This window comes from Helicoverpa zea, chromosome 7, assembly GCF_022581195.2.
Source record: "Helicoverpa zea isolate HzStark_Cry1AcR chromosome 7, ilHelZeax1.1, whole genome shotgun sequence".
Classification (NCBI taxonomy): Eukaryota; Metazoa; Arthropoda; class Insecta; order Lepidoptera; family Noctuidae; genus Helicoverpa; species Helicoverpa zea.
The window spans coordinates 4585981-4613018 of record NC_061458.1 but is presented as its reverse complement, the minus strand read 5'-3'; the positions used below and the strand labels follow the sequence as shown (position 1 = coordinate 4613018).

At 33.7% G+C, this 27038-nt stretch overlaps 1 protein-coding gene across 2 annotated transcripts in view; it reads right to left on the bottom strand.

Moving 5' to 3' along the window:
- Nucleotides 1–26756, bottom strand: part of LOC124632166 (protein jim lovell-like) — a 44226-nt gene extending 17470 nt beyond the window's left edge. The window contains exon 1 of one of the 2 annotated variants that reach the window (XM_047166872.1): nucleotides 26334–26756. The gene's annotated coding sequence lies outside the window, so the exon portion shown is untranslated. The remainder of the gene's footprint in view (nucleotides 1–26333) is intronic. The other variant, XM_047166874.1, reaches the window with a different exon arrangement.
- Between the last annotated feature and the right edge of the window lie 282 nt (nucleotides 26757–27038).

Below are 27038 nucleotides of genomic sequence, written 5' to 3'. Positions count from 1 at the left end.
TACTGAGAAAATTTTTAAGTAAGTTTTCATTTGAGGAGTGTAAGTCTTTATTGTAGACTTAATGTTTGAAGATTTGTGAACTGCAAGAATCTAAACGAAATTAGCTAAGTACTAACTTCACATTTTGATAGGCTAAGCCAAATTTTATAAAACGTAAATTCTCGTCTCTTAAAACTTTGACAAAAATTGCAACTAAGACCTAAGATGTTTCAAAAGTTACCAATACCTACTTTAAGGGTCAATAAATTCCGTAAAAACGTACACCTACTTTTAAATAGTTTTTTTTCTCGTAGCCTGCGGCTATGCACCTGGATCTCAACGGCACGTTCCCTTGCGTAGCAATTAGACATCGGCCAATGAACATATATTTCAACAAATAATTATTTTCTTCCTACTCACCACTAACTAAGAGAAAATTCTTAACAATCAATTCGTTTTTCTCGTCGTTTTGGTTTTTTCACACACGATATTTTCGATTCAATTTTGTTTTGTTTCGAAACCATTCAAATATGACCTGACCATAGACTTTTGAAGGACTATGTTTTTTTTATTGGTCTTCTTTTTGGCGAAGGCCTTATTCAACTAAAGAGTTTGCATTAAAATCGAAAAATGCAAATGCCGTTACTTAGTAAGTTCTTATAATATGAATATAATCGTATAGGAAGTAAGATTAGAGTAGCGCTTCAGCTCAAATGCTAGCGTACATTTGTAAGGCTAGGTAAGTATAGCTATGAACGACCTTCGCAGCACAATAGTCTAGCTAACATGTTTAAAGGAGTGGACACACTGACGAATGCCACATTGTGTTTATTTTATGTGTACGTAGGTTTAGTTAGATCATACAGATGTAGCTTAGGTGTTAGAATAATTTACTTAGGTACCTATAGGTACTTACGACTAAGTACGCAGCTATCTGAATGTATTGAATTCTTAAAATTTTGATTAATTTCTTAGGTACCTATCCATTTATGGGTACATAACAGCTTTATGAATTCATCTGAAATTACGAAGTCAATGCCCAAATAATGTTTTCATCATTTATGAGGAAATTTAAATTCGTACGTCATCATCAGTAATTTTATTAAATAGGTAGCATTTCCACATTGATGATTTTTCATGAAGGATTCGACTACATCATACAATATTGTGACACCTTGTACTTGCTTATGAGAAATTGAAGATTAAACTTTTGATAATATTAAGCTCTCAGTTATAATCAAAAGATCTCCAACAGATCACAATCACTTAAAAAAAACACCAACAGAGAACAGCTGGCAGAAGCTCGAAATAAAATGCTATACACCTTGTCCTGAGTAAGCAAGAATCTATGAATTAAGGCAACCCCGAAGCGACAGCATTAAGTAAGGAAGAATTAATTAAAGTAAACTTTATATCATACGAGATAGGTAATTGAAAAAAGTATCATGTATGCTTACAGGATAATACATTAAAAATGTTAAAAATAATCATGTACCTACCTATAATATTTTAAAGGTAGGTATACATAAATCATCGGACAGCGTTTTGCAACGCACAGCAAATGTAAAACTAATAAATCATAGGTACTTAGCGAGTCTCAAATGAAAAAACAATACTTAGATGTTCAAACAAAGTTTTTGTTGTAGTAATCAGTGTACCTTTGGCTTAACGATGCAGTTCACATGAGCTGTCCTATGTTAATTTAATGGTACATTAGGTGTCTTTCACACTTGTATGTCACTTCGTACATTTTGCGTGTGCACTTGTCCTATAGATACTACAGTACTAGGTGTAGTGTGTTAGCTCGCTATGTCACGTGGCTCGATATAGCTATGACCTAAACTTGAATAAAGATTATTGGAACGTACAGAATTGTAACTGACTGTACCTAGGTATAGTCCAGTGATGTATGAACATGGTTAGCATTGTCATTAATCGTGTTTATAAATGATTATATATTAATTTTTGCAATAGGAAAATAAAATTAGGTAGGTACTCAACTTAGTGCATATCGTTTTCCTTGATAGGACGAATCAATGCACATTTACTGTTAGGATTTTCTTAAGCTGCCGTCATCTTGTGTTTAGTGAGCAATTGTACCATAACCATATTTTTTTCTTGAATCGATAACTTAGCCAGCGATGATTTAATTTATCAATCAACTTAAACAGCCCATTGATCTCCTCCACGATTTACAGCGCTCATAAAATATTATAAAATTCTAAAACAAAACAAATGAAACAGGAAACGCGTGCCTACGCACACAGAGACTCATTATTCATAATAATTGCATTAAACATTTTCTATTTTTGTTCTGTTCTCTAATCAATAGGGGTGACGTCACTCGTTGTCCTGAAACTGCAGTGTGTGGCAGTGGCCTTACATAACACGCGCGGATCGGGCCGCGCGGCGTGGGGATCAAGGTCGCGTAAAATAACGCATATGCCCGGTGCACGTCGCCGACGGACGCGGTATCTTCGGCCCGACGCTGCCCGACGCCCGACGGCGGTCTGTAGCGACAACGCACGGGCATCCGGTCGCGCCTAAATCTATAATACCTACCACGAGACCTTATCAAAATGGTGCCACCACAATTTTGGCACTACTCACTCGGTTTTTTTTTTAATACTTTGTTATTTCCTGTACGTAATCCAAAATTGGGCATGCTATTTTTCAGTTAATTAATTAATTCGGCATTCGAACCTTATTTGAAAAACATTAGGTAATACATACCTATCCATATTCCATTGAACTGATATATAGGAATTGTGATAGACAATTTTCAGCGTTCGTTTAAAGATGTACCTATTTAAAATAGATTTATTATTGCTATTTCATTGCATTGAGCTTATAATTTCTATTAATTAATAAGTCACGTTTCTTGTAGTTAAATATTACAAAAATAGACTCGCAGCTCTAAAAGTTTTAGATGTCAACGGACTGAAAACAATTAAGAATTCGGCTTTACTTTCGCGTCTACTAGACGCGTCTGCAAAATAGATATTTAATTAAAATTATTATCAACAGGTTTTGCTTTCATAATTTAATCTGAATTTAAATAAAAGGAAATTGTTCCTTTAGTTTCTCAGGCTTCTTTACCGCCTTATCGTAATTGTGATACATATTGTGTATTTGTATCCTGTTGAACAGGATGGCAATATACGGAAACTTATTTCAGTAATGACTCTTCTGAAAATTAATTAGGAATGTGCATAACCGTTTCCGCCTGAAATCAAAGATATCATTTATGACCATGATAATTTTATACGTTCTGAATGAAACCTGCGTAGAAACATGAATTAGATTAGACAGTTCACTTTTGATCAATTTTGTTTTCCCCTCGTTAGAAAGACCCAAAACTCCTAATATTCTTTGAAGTACTCTTGTTCGATGTCCGCCACCAACCGCGGCCGTCGCATAAGTGAGCATTTGAGCACATCTCTATAATGGCTATGAAATTGGACCAAAGTCAATGCGGACTTGATAAGTGAGTAATGACCCTCTTAGACAGGACATGTGCCGTCTACGCAACGTTTGTCATTCGAATATAACAGGTAGATAGGAAATCGATTAATAGCACTGATTAAGAGATTATTAGTAGTTGTTTAGGTAGCTTTTATATATCGAATTATTACAAATCACATCTAAAAGTTGTGATTTTTTAAATGATTGTCATGTCTAATTGTCAAATTTTTTCATCTTTTACAACCTTGCTTTAAACTGTATTCGAACAATAATTAAATAACACTTAGTTGTAAACTATGAATATTACAATTAGAATCAATCGTGGAAATATACCTACCTTATTAATTTTATGTAAAAAAAACAACAGTAGCCTGTTAAAAATTCGAAGCTCAGTATCGGCCTTGGTTCTAATCACTGCCAGACTGGCCGGGCAACGACTGACATGCAGTTGCCGATATTTGCATTTTCTGAAGGTTGCTCATTTTATACACGTATCTATCTCATAAAAAATGGGCAAGTGCGAGTCGCCGACTAGGCACGCTAAAAATAGGCCTAACTTGTAGACGGTTGCAAGGAGAAAAATAAAGCCTGATATACATAGTGCTAGAAAAAACAGCTGATGTTTTATTCAAGGTTGCTCTTTTTATTTACTTATATTCCTTAATATGTAAGGTATACACTAGTGCAAAAAGATAAAAATAGGGCGTCAAAGTATTTTTAAATTTTAAATGTCACGAATACTAAGACGTGAAGGTAATTAAAATATTTTAATAGCTTCTGTCAGGGTTATAACTTTTTTGATAAACGTCCAGGTGTCATACAAAGTGTTGGCTAGACAAATATTCAAATTCTGTGTTGTAAGAGTTTGCAATACAGTGAGTAACAACACCAGCATATTATCGTAAGTATAAATTGCTTATCTGGTCTCCCAAGTTGGTGATTACTGGCGCTATCCTCCTAAGATCATGCAGAGAGCTCTGGGGGAGGGCTGAGCATCACTGGAGCGAAGCGAGCACGCACGATATGAATTCCTTATTTCCATTTTGTTTTGTATATCAACTAATCAAACTACAGGCCATTATTTTGTGGGCGTCAACCATTTTTTCTTATGGACTTCTAACGTTTTAATAAACGATAATTATTTATTATTATAATAATGAAAACTGTAAAAGGTTAATTAAATAAATGCAAAATAATTATGCATGTGCATAATAAAAGCGAGTGCTTTTCTGATCAGTTTTTTTAGAATGCATTATCGATTAGGATGAATATCTACATTCGTAAATCTGCAATCTAACAAGACATACACGAGACAATATTAGTCAATTCAAGGGCGATGCGTCATCATCGTTTTCCAAATACACATTATGTGCCTATTGACTTGAAAAGATTTATCTTTCTCAGTTACGACTGTTTGCATGTCGGCCGTCTAACTAATTTGCTGGTAAAATATTATTTATGTTCTTGTTTTGTTTCAAACGTCGTAGCATAATGAGACATCATTTTATACTTTCTCGTAGCACTGTCGTAGAACGCGCGTAGTAACTACACTTGCGTCAAGAAACAATGTAGGTCCTAATATTGTTTGTGGTAATAATAATTAAAATAACACGAACCAATAGATGAACTAATATCGATTAAATTATTCATTCATGTGATAAAATATGAATTTAAATCGCTCGAAATATTGTAAGCCTATGCTAATCAGACTGATATTTTGATAAAATTTGCGATATTGATAAAGGTCATTTTATTCTTGTACAAGGTCACAAAAATGCAAGGAGTTAAGAATATATTATTATGCAACCGAATGTATAAACAAAGATTAGAACAAAAAATTCTAAATAAATATTCTGTTCTTGATACAATTCCATTTCAAAAAGTTTGTAATCGACACCATTAAAAAAAGAATATTAAAACTTTTAGCAAAATCTGTTGCATATCTGTTTGCTTTGCATTGCATTGTACATTCACTTCTGAAGTCCCGGCGACTTTTTACAAAACTTTTGCTCGTTGACAAAGTAGTGCATTTGTTAACGTCTGTTGGTAAACCCACTAGTGAATAATTAATTACTTTGTTTTAGAACTACATTATCTGATATGCCACTGTCTTAGAAATAATAATGCATTTTGTTAGAAAGATAAAAAAATGCGTTAATAAAATTATTTAATATGAAAAGCAGAGTTCTATCAGGTTACCTACGAGTATCTATTAACCGATTTCTGACAAAGGAGGAGGTTCTTAATTAATCCATTCAAGATCTACGTGTAAGTTGTATGCTGCAGTAGGTGTTCAATTAAAAACTATTATTTTATATGTTATTATGACGCAGCATTCTCTTAATTTAAAAGCGACTACATTTCAATATTTTTATGGCATGAATTAAGTGGTACAATAGAAGCGATACTCGCCATTAAAATAAGATATTACTATGCGTACGATACAGTGATGGGGTACACAAATAGCGCGGGCGGAGCATATGTTGCGCCTACGCAGGATTTTTGCCCGGAACGCCGCCTATCCGACATCGTCGCAATAAATCCACTATTATTGTAGGAAACCATGTCACTGGCTTGGGCGTGACACTGCGAAATGTCCGATTTATGACCCCCTATATCGATATTACTGTAACATATTGATGGATAACATCATATTGTTGTGGATATCCCATGATATATATTTGGGTACAGGAATAAATAAAGGCTGTGTTCCTGTGCATGCTTCCTTACATATAAGTGCAAAAAATCAGACAATGCAAAAAACAAACTATTGTTGACCGAAAAGTGTAACATGTAAAACAAACTTATTGAGGTGTTCATAAGTGACCCGAATCGATTGCGCCTGAGTGTAAAGTTATCAGTACCGGATCGCACTGTAATAATTAATAGCTAAACGAAGGCCTTCACACACTTGTGTATTATTACAAACTCTGAGATAAGCAAGTTATTCAAAAGCTTAAGCGTGGGAAAAGCACTTCCTGGTTGAAAGTTACAATTATGAAAGCAAGTTTGCTACTTTCAGGTCTAACTTTTTATTTTTCAGTTTTTGACTTTAATCGTTTAGGTTTAGGAAAAAAAGAATAATAAATACTTAGTTGGTAATCTTTTGTCTGTATCCAATGAATGAAATCGGTATGTATCATGTGGTTATGGTAGTACACTACAGAAAAATACAACCTAAAAGTATAAAGCAAGGACAAAATATGTTAAAAGGTATTTATTATAATTAAGTGCTATTTATAGCGTTTATAACGGTATATTAAAAAACGTTAAAATAAAAGCTTTTTAAACTAGCATTATGTAAATCCGTTGATAGTAGATAATCTAATAAATTAAAATATTACTTGTAGTCTAAGTCTGTGAAAGTTTGTTGGATAGCTGCATTCTCAAAACTTGATTTCATGTTGCAGACAGATTAGGAGATAATAAAAATTTAAATGTTCGTATTATATCCATGTCTGGGTGTCAAAAGGATTAAACATTAAACATTGCATTAGTGTGCGTAACATGTTCAAAATTATTCTATTCGCTTTGGAGTGCATCTTCATTAAATTCTATTATTCAGGTTAAAAAATATCACTGAATATTTTTCACTAATCGTTTTATATCTTAAATTAGTTTCACTCGCGTTCCGTGGAAACTATTGCCCGTACCCGGATAAAATATACATAGCTTATGTTACCTGGGAAGACTGTAGCTTTCCAACACTGGAATATTTTTTCAATTCGGTTCAATAGTTTCGGAGAATTTAGGGTAAAAAAATGTTTCCTCTCAATTATATCAGTACAGGTAGGTATAACTTGACTAACTTGCATGATTTCATGCCTCTAATAATATATTGTTTACAAAATGAGAGTTAGATTGGTTCTGTAGTAACAAGATAATGTCCTGATATGCATAAGCTATCACTTATCGATATAAGAAAACTCAATTCTGGGTTAAGCTGTCCTTTGTGCATTATCTTATCCACAATGCAAGTGAAAATTGATTGTAGGTAGGTATAGGTATTATTAATATAATAATAGGTAGTGTACTTACGATAAGAAAAGGAAATGGATCGGTTATCTAAAATAATTCTGGAAATGTCAATGTACCTATGACTTTTAGTAAATTAAGAACTCAAAAAACATTGATTGGAAAATATTTCATGTACCTAAATAATTTTTCACGTGGTTTTCAGACCTCTTTTTTTATTCCGAATTCAAAATCTACTAAACTGGTGTCTTAGCCATTGTAAAAATCATGCAACGTTCTTTTCAATGAATGCACCTACATCGGTCGAACGAGACTGGAATCTAGTAAAAACTTCTAAATATATACCTACGAAGATTTCGGCTGGTTTTTTGTTTATATTCTGGCGCGTGAAACCTGTCTAGCCAGCCGAGACTTAGACTAAACTTTAGCGGTTTTAGTCCGGTGTATTTGAAATTTGTTTGAAATACAGATTTGATCAATGTTATGCAATCATAACGTTCGGGTGATGCGGAACTGAGAAGTTGTTGTTGCAGCATATTTTAATAAAATATTGTTATCATACTTATATGATACTTATATCATACTTGTAGAATTATGTGCACTTTACTTAAATTCTTACAATTTATCATCATCATTGGCAATTACAAAAGCCAAACTTTATTTAGAAAACGTTTTCCTGAAAACATGTAGGTATCTGAAGTCCTCTCCTTCCTCATTTATCAATACATTACATAATAAGAAGATAAGATTGGGATAATGTGGTCAACCTACGTAAGTAAGTAAATGTCACTAGGTAGCTAGTGACATTTACTTCCTCGATCTCTCTAGACCGTGTTCAAAATATTCTTATCGACGTCAAAGCCAAAAGTCAACGCATTTGTTTTAATTATATTTTTTACCTAGACTTAGTAGTCAAAAATTTATGTGTCTATATTTTTGATAATTTAAATTTCATAAATATACCTTCTTTAGTTTACATAAATATGTTAATTTATTTATTGACATTTTAATCATAAATGTAAAGACTTCAAGTTAATAAATAATTCCAGAATAGTAAAATATAAGGGGCGATTTACGATGTTAGTTATAAGGTTTTAAATCAAATACTATGTTCTTTTGTGGTATAATAATGCTTATTGCTTCTTTAGTAGTAAGTGCTCTGTTATTATTTTTAAATTATAGATCAACAACAGGCCAGATATGGGAATTCCCAAAATGTGAGGACGGCAAAAAATTCGCTCTTTGGAGGTCGTCGCGCTAGAAATGCGATGAGCAATGCCAGAACTTATTGTATTGGCTGGGAGTCATTCTATGGTGGTTTATAATGTCTACTATAGTTTACGCTGTATAGTGTAAGTACCTGTAAAATATTGTTCTTTTGTATAGTTTGAAGTGGTTTTTAAACTATCAATATAGGTAGGTTAAGAAGAATAATATAAGAATAATAAACTACTAAATGCTTATTTACTTTTTTGCAATCTAAAAATTTTATTTAATATAAAGCTCTTTACCTTTAACTCTGGTATAAACCTTTCGGTAATTTTGGCTTAATATTATTTTATGTCAGGAATTATCAAGAACTAAGTAGGTACAGTAACAAAAACACTGCATTATAGTTACATTGTAGAATTAGCTTAAAACATTGCATTTTTTTAGCGATAACGTTAAAAATTGATGCAAAAATTTAAATAACAGAATTACGATAAAAAACCTGATAAGCTCGTGACCCTATTAAATGATTTAGCTCAACATCAACACGTTTTTTAAATCTCACAACAATACATAGCGTTACTGCATACAGAATTATGTAACTACAGATGCTCTGCATTTACATGTGTGCGTCTAAGACAAGAAAAATACAGGCAGTCGTGACTCACGCACACACGCAACCCCCTATAATGGCGTTGTATAGTGATGCGAATATGCGCTCGCAGAAATAACAGTTATGGGTTTTTTATTACATATATAGATAGTCCCATGACTGTTGAACTTGTTTGAATTAACAGGGGAGAACAAAGCCCCGACTTTTATTAGAACGATGTAAATTAAACGTTAAAGTTCGCTGCAATTACACGCATTGCGTAGTCGTAATGAGAACGTTAAGGACAATTTAGAGGCGGGCAATTAGTAACCAGAGCATCGGAGTGTGTTCTTATACATTCATGTATCGAGTAACACTGGATCGATTAGAATCTTATTTTACTCGATTTGCATGTTTAATGTTATGGCATTATAATAACGTGAGTTCGCATATTGCGTTTTGAACTTCGAGTTTGCATTATAATTCTAGGGTACACGAGGAAACCATAATAGAGCAAATAAAAGTTCATCATTTGAAAACGTGATAGTTCGACGCATTCAATTGTTTATAGAGACGCGGCTTTCCGACGAATGTTTATGAAAGTCCTTTTTCTGAGTATAGACATGGCCGTGCAATCGTAGTGCTGTAGGATTATCGATATTTAATATCCGATATGTCTCGGCTCGAAGTGATGTCCAATCAAATCCGGTAATAATTCAAGCCCACTATTTATAAGCGGTCAGCTAATAATAATGTTGTCACCAGCTGTTAACGAAGAGAAATAACTTTATAAAAGTCAAGAGTTAATTATAGGCCAGGCTCAATAGCGCCACCTGTCGGTTCCGGTGTTAAAACGTGTCATTTTAGTGATCATTTATAAAGGGCTAATGCCCCATAATATCTCCGCTGCTTAAAGGAATTTCTTACTACGTGGTCAGTAATCGTTAAAAACATAACACTCCCTTTTTATGGGCAGTTAAAAAATTCGGGGAGCTTCTAAATTGCAAAACAATTTGTCAAAACTAATGAAGTAATACCCATATTCGTAACAAAAAAGGTTGAACGCTTATCTACTTACATTTAAGTGTGGAATTAGGGGAGGTGCTTAATCGTTAAGATAAGGTTATTACAATTATGTCAAACCTTTTTCTTCAATTTAATGTGATCGGAGGTTCTGAGCATCTGCTACTGCGGTGCACTTCATCAAAATACGCAAAGCCTTATATTAAGCATACATCTTACGTAATGCCTTCGTGCTAATGGTTTATTTTTAACTTGATATTGTCACGGATTTTCCTAAGCAACCATGATGTCTATGGAAAAACCTTTGATTGGAATAACGGGTCCTAGAAAAATCAGTTTAAATCCCATGCTTTGTAATCTTTCCATACGATAACTTAAAAAAAAGTTTCATCTGTAGGTTGGCTATATCAGAATTGACATAAAAAATGCTGAAAATGCTTCGCCAAATTATATTTTTTTTATAATTATTACTATAGGTAACATTTGAATACAAAAAGTCGTGGTGGCCTAGTGGGCAAAGAACCAACCTCTCGATTAAGAGGGCGCTGGTTCGATTCCAGGTCAGGCAAGTACCAATGCAACTTTTCTAAGTTTGTATGTACTTTCTAAGTATATCTTAGACACTAATGACTGTGTTTCGGATGGCACGTTAAACTGTAGGTTCCGGCTGTCATTGAACATCCTTGGCAGTCGTTACGGGTAGTCAGAAGCCAGTAAGTCTGGCACCAGTCTAATCAAGGGGTATCGGGTTGCCCGGGTAACTGGGTTGAGGAGGTCAGATAGGCAGTCGCTTCTTGTAAAGCACTGGTACTCTGCTGAATCCGGTTAGACTGGAAGCCGACCCCAACATAGTTTGGGAAAAGGCTCGGAGGATGACTATAGGTAACATTTTAAAATACGAAAAAGCAAAACTTAAGTATAAAGTTTTTCTTATATGTACCAGACAATTCAGTTTTCATTCCAGGCAGTAGGTACAGATGTTGATGCAACCTCTAAAAAAAGGCAAGAATCTAATTAACACGTAAATATGGCAAATGATGTAATTACCTAACCAATGCACCAACTCCGTCTGTTGCATTATTTTCAATAAATTCAGTTAATTTTAACTGTTTCACTTGCACCATTTTCCTGTTTAAAAACTTTTGAACTCGGTACAAGTATCACTTGCATCATTTAGATGACATCGTGGGTATGTAATTGTCAATTATAGAAGTTTGTATGCGTTTTCATATTAGCTCACGGTGACGGACGGTTTGATCATACTTCCCAGTAACTGAGAATTTTATATACATACTACCTACTTCTATGTTAATTGACAATATTCCGGATTAATCACAAAAAAGACAATAAGTATCAGCAGAAAAGTGTCAAAAACCAGTCATTATAAGTTAACCCTTTTTTAATATTGTTCGTAATAACAAAGTTCCTTTTTATTTTTCGGTAGTCACGGACTAAAAAAACTTCAAATACATGCCCAGGTCTTTTTCAAAAACATTGCAACATAGTTTACTGCTACAAAACATTAATCTTTTATCGCCAAGAGTTGAACAAAAACGGTAACAAAAACTGCGTAGACGCACGATTGTCATAGATATACACAATGCTGAGCCGCGATAGATGTTACGAAGGTTAGTGTTTCACGTCATAGGCTTTTTGTAGCTGCGCCTAACATTATGTTGACCTGTTAACCTTGACGATTTTTTATACCTAACCACGATGCTATCTGGTTTCTCCAAGCTGATGTTTTTTATTGGATTTAGAACAAATATTTGGCATAGATCGACGTTGTTTCCTGGAGGTAAATATGGTAAGGAGTGCGATATTGAGATGTAATGTACCTAACTGCGATAATTGAACCTAACTGTGTTGCCGATGTCTATATCCGATCCCTAGCTACTTATATAAAATATATTCAAAAAAGAGAGAGAAAACTTTGCTATAAAAATTGGTAACCGCCAATTCGAATCTTCGAATATAAAACATCCCACCAAAAACATTAAATGTAAAAATAAAGCCAATCCTCTACGCAATTCCTCCACCGTAAAAAGTTTTGAAATCGCATAGAAGCCAAGTCCTGTTCAACTTTATTTGTAATAATAAATCAATATTTTGTGACTATATCAATAGTTTTGTTCACATTACAATAATATTGACTTGGCCATGAGCACAATAAACTACAAATATAATACAGCATATCTTGGAGAGGTGAAAGTCAAACATGAAGTTTAATACCACAGAATTAAATACTTTTAGTTTATTCAATTGTTACTAAATGACCGACAGTCAGTTTCATCCAACATCAATGAACTGCACATGTACTATGGCGCATGTTTAGTCCATGGTGATCCAAATTCCAATCAGTCCATAATCAGTCCAATCGTAAAATCATGTCCATATAGAATTTATCAATTCAATGGTATTTACACATTATTTCAAGGAGCGACTTTTAACTTGTGCTCATGGCCAAGACAATATTATTGTAATGTGAACAAAACTATTGATATAGTCACAAAATATTGATTTATTATTACAAATAAAGTTGAACAGGACTTGGCTTCTATGCGATTTCAAAACTTTTTACGGTGGAGGAATTGCGTAGAGGATTGGCTTTATTTTTACATTTAATGTTTTTGGTGGGATCTAATTTATTTTTTGTAGGTCTCTCTTCTCTAAGTATATAACAAATTTTAAATTAACTTACATGCAACTCACTAAATATGTACACTTAAATATCTTTTAGAATAAAAGAGATTTATTTCAGAAGTAGATGGCGCTATCACATGAAATTATTTGTTTTGTTTTAAGTACTACTTATACTATTATAAGCTATGTAACGAAACCATAGCGCGATTTAGACCAGACAACGCCATCTATCGAGCGAGCATGCAGTATTTATCGCACTGCATTAATATGAAAGATTTTATCATTATTCATTTCATTTTAACCTAGCTTTTTTATTCATATTTATGTATATTTAATACATAATAACAATATACCACACTACGTAACAATAAAACAAATAGGAACATTTTGTACATAAATAAATAACACAGTTATCAATGCAGTCAAAATTCATACACAATGTTCTTGAAAAACCGCAAATATAATTTGTTTCCTATTTCTTTATTAAGTTTTAAGGTTTTTATAATTTTCCCTTTATATCTAGCTAATAACCTATCTTGGTGCCAAATTTGAAGGTTCTAAGTTTGCTAGAAGTACCTTAGACTTTTGATGATCGGTCAGTGAGTCAGTGACAAAATGGTGTAACTTTGATCGCTCATAACTCGTAAACTATTTATTTAAATGTCTTGTAATTTTGAGACTAAGCTTGTTCTAATACTTACTCTTGGTCATCGAAAACCTAAACTCCTAGCTTTGTTCACATGGAAGATACAGGGGGCTGAAATAGCCGCGAAACGCTTCGAGAAAAGATGGTACGGCCGTGTCCGCTTTGCTCGAGTCTTGGCTGGGGCACTGCCGTGCCCTCAGATATCATTATCTGTCAGTCGTGGTTAGGTCATTCTAATTTTAAACAAAGGCTGTAAATAAGTGTTCTATAAATAAACTTAAATATGATGATGTCTGACCCGACTACATGCTAGAATAATAGTAATTTGAACAGAGGCAGGCAAAAAGTTTTTATGTCTAATATTTGTTAGAACGTGTCCCGCGGACGCTTATGACTTTACACTGCGGCTGTCCCTACAAACGAAGAAAGGAAACCCTTCAATAGACATCAACGGGCGCTCACCAATATAAATTATTTTTATTATAAATTATAATATTTTTTAATAAAAATAATGTATTTTTTTTTCTAGTTAAAAATGAATTATTAAAATGAAAAACTAGTTTAATATATTTTTTATTATTTTACGTCATCAGCATAATTAAATTTTATGAGATGTAAATTAGGTCAATTTTATTGCAATTTTAAAAATGTTATCCTTATTCAATATACCTATACTTACATTAAATAAGCTACGTAATTACATAATAATAAGTAATCGGTTAATTTGATAAGGGATGTGATAAAGATGACTTTCAAAACATATAGATAACTTAATCGATATAATTCGTTCAGGCTTTGTTACTTTATTAAAAGCTGTTTAACTTCAGCCAATGGCAAGTGTTGCTTTATTATCATGTAAAGATAAGTTTATTGCTAAAAATATAGATTGTTAATTTCTTTTATACTACTATTTTTGTAACCGGATTAGACTCACAAATAGTGTATTATTTTTCAAGCTTATTTAGACCAACTAAGAAGCAGTCTTGGCCATAGACCATTTCAAATAAACTGTAATTTTGAGGCCCAATATTTAACTAATTAAACAATAACAAGTCAATCACTAAATATTAATGAGAAAGACGGGTCGTACCTTGAACGCGCGAGTCTAAGTGTCGAGGTAACGCGACGTAAATTCAGATATGCTTTTCAAAGTCAAATGAGTCTGTGTTGAGGTAGGTTTTGTTGGTAAAATCATACGATGCCAGCCTTTTATCATGTTCATTTATGTAAAACTTTATACAATATTACTCTTCCGTGTACGACAAAATCTTCTAGGAATATAAAAACTAATTAACACTTATATGTAAATGCAGTTTTGAAGTGATGTGTCATGTTGGAAACAGAATAAAAGTTTTGTGATTTGTATGTCAAATATATATTACAAGAATTGATGTCACATGCATTTTTTTAGAAAGGTTTTATTAAACTGACCTTCACAACAAATATGCAAAAAGTCTTATAAGCAATACTTTCCTATGATATTCAAGATATGCCGAGAAATGATCTAAGTTGAGATTTTTACACAGATATTAGTAGGTTTTAATTTTTTATCCAAGTGGATGAAATAGTCTCAGGGTAGAACATATCTCCTAAATAATAACCATGTGTTTTTCACCTTTCAATATGAAGCAGGGATTCTAAATTCTGAAAAATAAAATCGATATCCAGAAATTTCTAACCCAAATATCGATTAACAAGCTAAGAAATCGGCATTCGATAGCAACGTATAACGTAAGCAATCGCGTCAATCGCAGGAATTAGCAATGCGTTTATAGATATTGCCAGTTCGATTGAGATCGTATTATAGGTACTATATCAGTTTCTATACAATCTGATGTATCTTATGAAGAACTCGATATCCCATAGATTTGTAAATAAATCTCTGCTGAAAGTAGAGTTGCTAAAATGCAAGTTTATTAAGTACTAGCTGTTTTCCCAGGTTTTCACCTGCATCACGTGGAAACGACTGCCTGTACCGATTATGAACCTTTAGGATGCCAAAAAATGTTTCCTCTTTAGAAGATTAGTATCGTTGACTTACAGAACAAAATCAGTCAAAATGTTTGAGTGTATTTCAATCATCATGTTGGAAAATATATATATAGATTATGGCTGTAATATTAGTTATAATCCAATCTAAATTATTAGTACATTATAATTATTAATTAATAGGCATTTAGTTAAAATAAACATATTACAACAAGGAAATGCGTCGTTATTAATGTTATTTATGTAAAATATTAAGGCATTTGCTAAACAGGTTTCTTGTGTATCAATTTTGAATTGGCAAACATTTTTAATTGCAAATTAAAATGCATAAAATCACAAGGTTATTGTAGGCCCAGACACGAGGTATTACGTTTTCGACATTAGTTACCTAATTTAGTTGTTGATGCATAGAGACCTAATAAAATTGTTGCATAATTTATGAAATAAATACACCTTCAAGAACCAAAAACTTGGGTTACGTGTTACGTAAACTTTGATCAGAATCAAGATTTAAAAAATTACATCCATCGGGTAACTGTCGGCCGACTGTTTAGTCTGCAGGAAAAAAAAATTGAACTTTTTTTGGGAACAATAGTCATTTGTTTTGTCTCATAACAATTAACTTGTTAAAAATTATAACATAGTCAATTCGTGTATTGTGTAACTTAAACACACATTTTTGTCTCAATAAAGCAATGTTTTTCAACAGGTACACAGTTTTAATTTTTACAAAAAAAATTTGAATGTTTCATAATTTTAAATTATAATTCATTTGAATAGAATCTACGAATAAAATTACTATCAAAATGGCGGTTGCAAACATTTAAATTTTAGAACATGTTTTCTGTATTTTTCGTGTACTTTTTTGCATTCGCAGTCTGCACTTAAGTAACTTAAATGACAAAAACGAATTCTTAATCTAGTAGGTACCTACTTAATATGCAATTAGAGAAATAGTCAAAAAAGATCTTAGACGTCAATAAGAGTTACTATATATTTTAAATATTATATGTGTTCGAAGTATGTGTTGAAGGAAAAAACTCACCACTAATATATAAAATTATCGATAACTGCAATGTCTACCAAAGAGGATATTAAAAGCCTACAAGTTAGAACTCCGAACTTCCGATAAGAATGACTGACATTGATGGTGAGCTAATCTAATACGAGGAAGGCAATTGTGTGCTATCGTCACACTACATGCGGTCGTACAAACGAATTTAACAACATGTGTCTACACTCCAGACTGACTAATTTCGTATAAGTCTAGATCTGTGGCCGCTTGTCACTCATCGTGACGCGTTTTAGACATCTTGCGTAGGCAGGATAAAATAATCATCAGGCCTCGAAGAATAACCAATACTCCGAATTTGAAATCCTAAGACTGTGCTTTAATTAAATACATCTTTAAAGATAAAACTCTCCCGATAAATCACCTGAAGTGCTGCCAAAACGATAATTGCACTTTCATATTTTTATTTTTGAATTCGTTAATCTTACAAGATTCTAGTTTGTTGGCGGATAAAATACATGTTCTGTAATGTTCTCAGCCTTCGAAACTACAACACATAGGCAATAATAGGCATGTCTTTGTCTAGTTCTGAATGTAATAATTCTAATACAGTTTATTGCGTTTTTTATGACACTATAACTATAAAAATCGAAAAAATTGCGAAGTACGTATGTCATCGCTGAAACCTGCCAACGGTTTATTCAGGTTATCATTTTTTATCAATGCACCAATTCGGTGTGGAATTATCTAGCGTTTCGCATGCGTTCAAGGGTAAAGTCTGCGGCCGGACGCACACATGTGCATACGCTGCGATGTGTGCGTGTAGACTGCTGTAGGCGATATATACCTAGGCCTATTGTGTGCTGCATGCACATGTCGTGTTAGTGTTTTGTTTGCTAGTGTGGGTGCGTCAGCGACGGCGGGTAACTTTTTCGCTTGCAGATATAGTTGCTATGCCCGAAATATAACGCGGATGAATTTCGCGTCAATGTTAATTGCTAGGCATTACAGTGCGCGGCGGCGGCGCCGATGTCAGACGGTAGGCAACGCAAGCGCACCCACCCGCGCGTTTAGATAATGTGCGCTAACTATTGTGTGCCGCTACAATAGCGCTCAAAACGATTTTTTATAGATTATATTGGATGTTAGGCGCTGTGTAAATGTTTTTATATAATTCAATAATAATATGATTGAATTAAAATAAATAAATGGGCCTCTGTGAGTGTCTAACAAACTTCTTGAATGATAAAACACCATGAATTTGCATTGTGTCATGGGTCTCAGTCTCATCTATTATTATATAATATTTATACGCATTTATTAAAATATTTTTTTAAGGCACAGCTTATAATAGCATCAGTACCTATTATAAACAAAAAAAATATTAACACAGGCACGTGCACTTTAATGACATGAATTAATTTCAGTTTAATACATCACGTTAAAGTCATCATATTAAATAATATAAAATTGAAGTCTTAATTTTGAACAATATTAGTTATCAAAAGAAAAAACAAATTTTATTCATAAAAAATGCAGTGATTTAAAAAAAGAATTGGAACAGAATTTTTCTTTAGCATTTGTTCAGTCGCCAGTAATTGGCTTGTTAATCTAGCAAATAGTTCCTAGCCTAGTACATTGTTATAGGTATTTACTGATATAATAGGATGCAGTTGTGTATATAATAAGGTGTTTCTATTAGCGGACGAGCACTTCATCACATGTTTGTTTTCGTTCGCACCTTTCCTGTCCCACGACAAAGCCGTGATGTAATTTATACATACTGAAAATACTTCATAAATTATATATTTACTTTTAGCTTCTACTTCGTGACATTTTCTACGTTGACCATTACATAACCAGACAAAAAAGATAGACTTAAAACTGCCTTTGTACCCAACTCCTCTGGTCATTTTAACGTGCAGTCAATTTCTGCAATGTTCTTCTAGTTAAGTTACTTGTACCAAACATTAAATCTGTACGGCAATTTTGGCATGAATGTCGGATAAGCAGACAGTCCTAGTTCTTTCGCATTTGGGCATATAACTAAGGATGTAGTACAGCTTTTATGGGTAACGGTAAATGAGATTAGAACAATTACCTTTTTTCCCTTGAATTTCAAATGTACGCAGGAAAATAGAAAAGAAAAGGTACCAAATGCATTTCATGACATTGAATTTAAAGGAAAGGTTACATGAAATATCGGTATCGGTTTATATTTTTGTCGGTTAATGATGTTATTCAGTTAATTTGATAATATTATTATTTCGGTATGTATGTTACGTGATAATGTAAAATATTATGTAGGTACCAGTCATTATAGACTTAGTTTCTACTTAGGCATACGGATGTTACTTAGTATATACCGTTCCGAACTGAAATTATTGGTCATTTTTCATAACATTATACCTAAATGAATCTAAAAGCCATGATCAATCAGTGAACTATTTTTCAAGATATGGTAAAAGGTACAATTGCTACATTGTAGTTTTGAAACGACGTGACAGAAGTAACAAATATGAATTTGTGTTTACAATGAGACAACGGCAATTTATATAAATAATTATCGAATAAACACTAAGGGCCTTACTACAAAAACTTTAAACCCTGTTTTACACTTGTCTAATAAAATTTTGGCTGCAAAATGAACCATATGTCAACGTCATAATTTGACATTTTTTTAGACAAGGCATAAACTGACGTTTAAAAGTTTTTGTGGTAAGACGGTAATTGTTGAAAATTTTATCAATTTTGAGTTTTTAAATCTTTATTAGGTAAGTAAATAAAAAGTGTTGAACCACAAGATATAAATCAGTACAATTATAACTACAATAATGAAATGAGCCATTAATTGTTTTGATGTTTGACTCACCAATGGCAAACTCATAAACGTTTAATTAGAAATTATTCTGACTAACAATTTTTTTTATTTTATGCAAATTTTTGTTTTATGTTTATATATATTTTGTAAATATATATATATTTTAGATTTGTTTAAAAGTGTTGAATATGTTTTTTTCCGCTAGCCGTATTTTCTTTTTGTTCAGTTCAGTGCATGGAGGTCAACAGGAATTCTTTTGTTTTGTGTTTAAAATTAGGTAATGCTTTGTTTAAATACTTATAAATAGATTTGTATGTACCTGTTCTATGCAGTTATATGTTATTATATTACCTACATACTATGTTTGTAAATTGTTAATAATTTATATTTAAGTTAAACCTATTTATATTGTAGTAACTTGGGGTCTACAATTTAAAGCTCATTTGTAAAACCACTAATTAAAATTCAAAATTTAATATTAATTTTACAATTCTAACATTTTGACGACGTAATTTTTGAAAGTCTAAACATTATTTCATTTTTTTTTTTAATTAAACCAGTGAGACTAAAAATAGGACTCAAATAGCGGCTTTTTCAGGTATATTATGTGGGTATATGAATGAGTACTGCACACTAAAATAGATACCTAATGTAGACCAAGCTAATAGGTACATTTCAATCAATATTTATAAGAAAGTAGTTTTACAAGTACCTATTTTCCTTCATGACACATCCTCATTGTGTACTTGAATTCTAATTTCGACTACGGTCAAATGGCGGTTAAATTATAAAATATGTCGAATTTGTTATCATTGATTGCACCGTTAGATACCGCTTAGATTTTGAATTGTTTCTTGAAACATAAATTAACCATTTACCTGTACTACCTGTGTACTACCTGTTATATACTTATTCTAAAAATACCAGGTGCCTATCCAATTTTGAGAAATGGCAAATTGCAAGATTCAACACTATAACCTGTTCATTAGTCAATCTGCAAGCACACGAGTTTTTCAGACAGCTTAATTACCGATATGCGAGTATACTCAACGAAATCAATGCTAGGAATGCCTAAGTCTAGACTCACGCCGTCGGCTCTATAGTTTTTTAATTACATGGTTAATTTTACGTGAAAAGCGGCTGCGTTTAATCTCAGAATAAACGTAATCGAGCGATGCATGGAAGTTAACATAAATCGTATTGTTACAATCGCATGGAGACCACTCAATGAAAAAATGAGACTTACGAACGCAATGTTCTACTCGAATAATTTATACAAAGTATTATTAATTGCTGTTACAATATGCCTATACTTTGTTGTGAATTAATAACGTATTTAAATCATTCTTGCATTCAAGTGGAGTCGTAAAAAATGATATCGTAACATAGGTACATAGGTACACGTGCATAGATTATTTGTTCGTACTATTAGACTGTTTCTTTGATATTTAGTTAATTTCTTTGTCAATTTAAAGTATATTTGAATGATGTCTTTTAGTAAGATCGAATTGACAAATAATTCATGAATGCGGTCCGTCACATCACTAGTATCCTATAGGTTTTGCGTAACTTATCTATTAGTTCAATCATGTTTTCCGTTACTCATGTAAGCATGAAGTCTGCGTAAACGAGTATTACATACAGACAGGATGTTCTGAATTAGCGTGTATAAGTATCGGCCTTTTTTGGGCGTTACTTCTTAACAAATTATAGTTACGAACAAAACGCGAACTAGACATGTAGCAATATTGGCTAATTTTGACGGAATTAGCAGTTTTACTTAGGTCTTTATTAGATTACCCGCATACTGTAGACTAAGCAGTCGGCCCACAGTTGACTCGATGGTAGGTAAAATTTTTTTTTTCTTTATTCAGCTCAAGTTTTCAGTCGGTCTGATATCTTCATACTGATCAAGGAGCCAACAAACTATCGGCCGACTAAAAGTTTGTAGTGTGCTGATACCATTAATTGCACTATCATTGTATGGATTAATTGAGTATTAGGCATCGTTCACACCAAACGTATTGTCCGCCGCTGACTGTGAGCGCGCGTTACGCAGTTTATTGCTTTTCCATATATATTGAAATTGTCGTTCACACCGAACCGACTATACGCTGTTACGTCGTCTGTTGTAGCTGACTCTCAGTAGCCGATTATTTTACTACGCGACTATGCACGGCGGACGCGGATTGGCTACGCGGACGCAGTTGCCGAATAGCGCCGCTCCGCCGCGTACGCACCGCCGCTCCGCCGCGTCCGCACCGCCGCGCAGTGATGCCAGATTGGGGGGATTCCCCCCAAATTTGGGGGTATTTTCTGCCCACGGGGGATTTTTTGGGGGGAACAATCCTTTGGGGGGATCAGCGGGAAACTACACAAGAAACTGTAAGAATTTTCACTGTACATGAAATATTTTGATTGAGCCTAAGTTACTATGGACGTCTGACATTGTTCTTTTCGCAATTGTTTAAACGTGATTGATTTGATTATAATAAATAAGTGTTGATTACAGTACAAGTTGTTTTCCTCTTACCTTAAAGTAATTGTCAATCTTTCTTCTGGCTGAATAGCACGTCGATAATTAGTGTCCCTTTTATATAAACTTATACGTATTAAAGATAGTAACTCATCGAATGTTTTTACTGTCATACGAAAATATTTCTTGAACTTATTTGGATAAAGTCTATATTCGAAATATAAAGTATGAAATTGACCAAGAAAACATCTCTTCAAATTTAAGGGATGTACCCACAATCTCTTCTTTTTATTATTTTCGTCTTCCTCTAGAGCTTCGCAAATGGCAACTATCTGAATGCGCATCATTTAATTGAAATATCAGTAAACGTCCGATTTTTTTTTTAAATACACTAGTTTTATCGTATGGGAACCACGAGTGATCTCAGAGATCGTTTATAAAATACTACGAGCAACTTCAAATACTGAGCTCTTTTATGTGTAGAATAGTCGGCCGCTCAGCGTACGCATCTAGTGTGAACCTACACGAGCGTATTCTTTTGTTCACACATGTAGCGTATCGTACGCTATAGCCTATTGTCGGCTTGGTGAGTACGCGTACTGCAGATTGAGTCGACGTTCACACTGAGGCCGACTGTGAGTATACTCACAGTCAGCGGCGGACAATACGTTTGGTGTGAACAATCCCTTAGACATTGAAGAATTTATGACATGTTTGGCATTTCAGTAGATTGTAAATCTGGACATTTAATGTTCACTTAGGCCTTGTTAATTACCATTTTAAAAAGTACCTACCTATAACTCTTTTGCAATATAGGTACAATTTTAAATAGTAAAAATAAGTTTTTAATGTAAAAATAAAAATGTTGGATCAATAGTAAAAATAATTTCGGAGATTTGTGCTTCAGGAAAAGTGAGCAATGGAGCTGATATAAAATTAGGCATTCTCAAAGGTGTATATAGTTTTAAGACTTTCTCTACAATCTTTCTACACATTTGTGTTTTTTTAACTAGGAACCATTTTGCTATACTTATCCTGTTACAACCTTCATAAATAGTTGTATTAGACAAATGTAATATTAGAAGATCAATTTCGTTGAACTGGGCTAACTTTCAGTTGTTAAGAGCCTCTTGAAGAAAAATAAATTTCAGATCAGATCAAGCAATTAATTATTTGAATGATCAAGATAACTGATACTTAAGTCAAGTGATATGGCTGTAACACAATCTGTTTTTTTGATTGTGTATTCAGAAATTATTGTAATTATATTGTTTTTAATAATTGCTGAAGTCTTGGTGAATATAATTTTGAAATGAAGTATGTACCTACTTATTAAATGGCTAGAGTAACATTAATTGGCTATTGTTGTCCCTACAATACCTTCTTATTTTTAATTGAATATTTATAAATTCTCTATTAATTTATTTAAAAATATAACTTATATAATATTGGAGGCTAAACTTAGGTACGCTTTAAAATATTTGAAAGTGCCAGAAAAATATTTATTTATTTGTAATGAACATAAAGTAACAATTAAATTCATTCGAGAGCTAATTTATGAGCACATTAATAAGTTGAACCTTATTACCTATAACGTTATAATTATGAGACGCAAAAAAGGAACGTGCAGACTTTACGATATTTCCTTACCGTAAACCAACACCATACTATGGTATAGTAAGTTAAGAACTGTATATTATAATGCAAGAACCGTTAATATTAATTATAATTAAATCCCATTAAAATAATATACCTATGTTTTTGTACACTCAAGTGCAATTATTCCTGGTCAGTTGTAAAGAAATAAAAGTTATAAGATCTGTTTCATTGTTAACTTAGGAACACTGTCCAAGGAGTAGGTTTATAAATGCATATACTTTTTTTAGTAATAGACAAAAGAGTTCTGAAAACAATAAGAGAAGAAGAAAAGACAAGACAAATGTCTATATTTGAGAAGTTTTGTTTATTTGTAAATGACCCGGATTTACTGGTCCAGTGTGTACTATAGATATCTACCGTTTATCGATTTATTGAAAGAATCATGCAAAACATAAAAAGATAAATCTACACCTTTGTAAGTTTATGATGTAACAATAATAAGATCGATAAAATTCGTGATGTAATAATGATTATATAGGTAATAATACGATTTAGTTGAATGATGTTAAACAGTACCCTAAATGTGTATTATTTTGTGTAATTGGAGGAAACACTAAAGTTATTTAAATAAAATATAATAAGTTTTCAATACGAACTACTAGATTACCAAGATACGTACCTATAAGTAGGTAGGTATACAACACTTATTTAAAACCAAGTATTTGACTTTATGTATATTTTGAAGTAATATTTAAGATTACCTGTAGTTAATCTATATCCCTTCACAATCAATACCTGCGTCTTATTTGCACCAATTCTAATATTTAATTTTGAATCAACAGTTAAATCAAAATGATTGTACTAAGTAGGTAATATTCGTACTATAATGTATGTTGAACGTGAAGAAAAAATGCCAAAAGTTTTGTTTAAAGTTAACAAAACACAACTCCGTGGTTTCAGTAGTCGTTGATAAAATACGCGTCAATAAAGAAATCACACTTAATCTACAGTATTTCCATTGCAATTTGTTCTAAGAAAGATTAGGTACATTAAACACTGGTATGTTACACTTTGCTATGAATGTGGACTATGAAAGTACCGCCGGCAAACTAAGAAACTTTTTCTTACTAAGTTTTAAATCATTGTAAATTGATATATTGTTTCATTTCATGATATTTACAAATAAACATCAGAAGAACCTAATTTATGGTTTAGTTAGAAGTTTTTTTAGCCTGTTTTTTTTAGTTAAAGACGTATTAATCAAACACTTATATTTCTAATGGTATGAAAATGATCGCCCCAGTATTCCTTAAAAATATAAATTATGACCTATTAGATAATGTAAAGTCTATATTTAACATCAATCATATGTATAACTTATTGTAATAGTGTGGTTGCTGTAGTGAAAATATTTATTGCTACAAATAAATATTGCAGTCTAGTTATAAAATACACCCACTAACATATATTACCTATATTTATTTATAACATGCAATTAAAACCTGTCTACTTTACTGTTAAGATTTTAAAAAGTTAACATATAGATATGACTATAGGCACTATGAAATAAAATCTTAAATTTATTCATTTCCCTACTATCAAGATCTTATCAAAAGTAAACTATCTTTTGTCACCAAGGCAAGTTTTCAGCTGAGGGGTGTATTAAGTTGGCATTAAACCATTTTTGTATGTCAAACTTATGTTTCTATTGTTGAAATAAATAAAGCCGGTAACTAAAATTAACCTATAGTTAATCGATCACTAAAACTTCCTTCATAAGTTTAACAAATACAGTTAGTCGGAACCAACGTTAAGACAATGCTGTAAAGCTTAACTACAAAATTAATTCGATTTTAATGAAAACTTTGCGTCTGTACCTTAATTATGCGTTATATAAGCCATTGTTTATTACATGAAGTTCTCAATTCAATGAAACATAAACGTGCATAATTTTGAACATGTGAATTGCAAACTATTTCTGGCGGCAATGAGGCTTTGTCTTAGACATTTGACTTAAAGCTATAATTAAAGAACATAATTAAGGCTCTTAATAACTTGTCTACACATCTTAAATACTAGACTTTACGATTACTGTTACAGAACAATTGTACATGAGGGTAAATACAGAAAATTTTCCTGAAATGAAAGTATCATTTGAAACTTTTCGGTGAAGGCGCGCGCTGTCCAAAGCTATCCGACAATTCGATGCGATTTTATCGATATAATCGTTTAAGCAAATGGTAAAACCAGCGCTGCATAGACGGAAGGTAATGTATTTTTCCAATTGGTAATATCACGCGATGTATGCGGTGGACAAAAGCTGCTTTTTAAATATTTACCGAACGTGCGATCAGCGTACCCCTGTATGTGCGACACGCACAGTGCGACATACCAGGTTCCACCTGCATGCACATCTATATTCGGTGACTACGTCTACTCATAACATACTAATTAATAGACACTAGTATTTATATAAAAGTTTACATATGTGAAAAATAAAAACTTAGAACATTCCAATTTCACCGCATGCTCCGCCCGGTGCGATGTCACGTTATAGTCCAATACTGACTCACGAGCATTTTTTATATAAAACTCATCTATGCGCTCATAGTATGTTGATACAGGCTACTATAAAAACTAAATCTCAGACAATCTAATACTACGAGGATAACAAACCAGTTTGGCGCTAAATACACAAACGCGGGAAAACGATTCCTAATCTTCAACGTTTGGAACACTGGAATTATAACGATTATCATGTGTTTCAAATACATGTAACAATTGCATTAGATTATCTTCAGGGAGCATGAAAGGAAGTTTTCGGGAAAATGTTCCGCCGAAAACGGCCTGTTGGAATTTTACATGAGTCAGTGGCGAGTGGGTTCTCACGTGTTTTCGACCTACCTATGTGTTACTGTAGTGTGCGCGTACAGCTGAAGTACAGGGGTGCGCTAGGGCGCGCTGGATCGTCGGCGGGCGGCGCACTAACACTCACATTCAAATATTCGTCTAACCTTGATGCGAATCGGCGCACTCCGGGTTCCATCCGACGACTGTCGTCAATACAGACGGGCTGAAGGGCTCGCTTCAGGTGTAACAGTGAAAGTGACACTGGTGAGGATTAGTTGCGGATCGCGGGAAGGTATCGCGGCGCGGGCGTCGGCGTCGGGCCGGGCGGCAGGCGCATCGGCGCGCCGCCACCGGCGGAGTGGTCGCGGGGCTGCGGCGCGGCGGCCGCGCTACATGTCACTGTGCGGCGAGCGCGCTCCTCGCGCCGTGGTCACCGACTCTCAGTGGCGTCGCCGTCCTACTGTCTGCCCGACGGCCGGGACGGCGGCGCGCGTTGCACCGCCCCGCTGCACTCCGCCTGCCCCCCTGGCGCTATGCCCCCCTCGCTCGGCCCCCCTCCTCCCGTCGCACTACACCCGCCCCGCCCCGAAGAATTTTCCGCATCGGGCGGGAAAAATCGATTGTGCAGCGAGCCCCGAATAATTTCGGCAAGACGCACGGCGCCCTTGCGTCCTCTCCGGCGGCCGGCGCTGCCGCCGCGACGGTCAAGCGCATCGCCTTTCACTGTACGTCGCCGCGCTCACCACTCGCCGCCGACGC